We start from the raw sequence: 686 nt of genomic DNA on the forward strand, positions 1-686 counted from the left end.
AGTACTTTGACTTTAAAAGCAACTCCATTGTATTTCCAAGAAATTCTTTGTTTGTTAGACTGTCTTCCTGGTTTTCCTTAGCTGCTATAGATTTGTGTGCAAACATAGAACTTTTTTATTTTGATACCGGGAATCAAACTCAGGACCTTGAGCTTGCGAGGCAGGTGCCGGAAACACTGAGCTAAATCCCTGGCCCCACATAGAACTTTCAATAATAGAGAATGTATGAGCCAAGAGTGAATATCTACTAAATATTGAAAAGTTCATGTTGTATTCAACAGTAAATTCAGAAAGCCTCTCCATTTTTTAGAGATTAGGCAAATTCCAATATTACACCTGTCTTAACAAAATTATCTAAAATATCTGCTTTATGTAGCAGAGGCTATTTCTCCCCACCAACTGTGATCCCAAGTTTCTTTTCAGATAGAGAGTTGCTAATCTGGGCTTGGATTATACATTTACTAGTCCTTCGTTAATCAATGCACCACATATGCATGGGAAACATACTTTACAAGAGCTTCCCTGCCTTTATCTTTGCCTGTGGTACATTTTGAAATCATTCTTTCCTGGTGTGTGTGGGGAGAGTGGAAATCAGGTGCTAAATGAGAACTGGATTTTGGTGTACTGCTAAGAAGTAGGTATTGAATATCTCTAGAGATTTTAGATTTTCCAATTACTTTGTAATA

The sequence above is a fragment of the Heterocephalus glaber genome, unplaced genomic scaffold (assembly GCF_053883595.1).
Source record: "Heterocephalus glaber isolate CG9 unplaced genomic scaffold, H.glaber_assembly_v1.0 deba00001463, whole genome shotgun sequence".
NCBI classification, from domain to species: Eukaryota; Metazoa; Chordata; class Mammalia; order Rodentia; family Bathyergidae; genus Heterocephalus; species Heterocephalus glaber.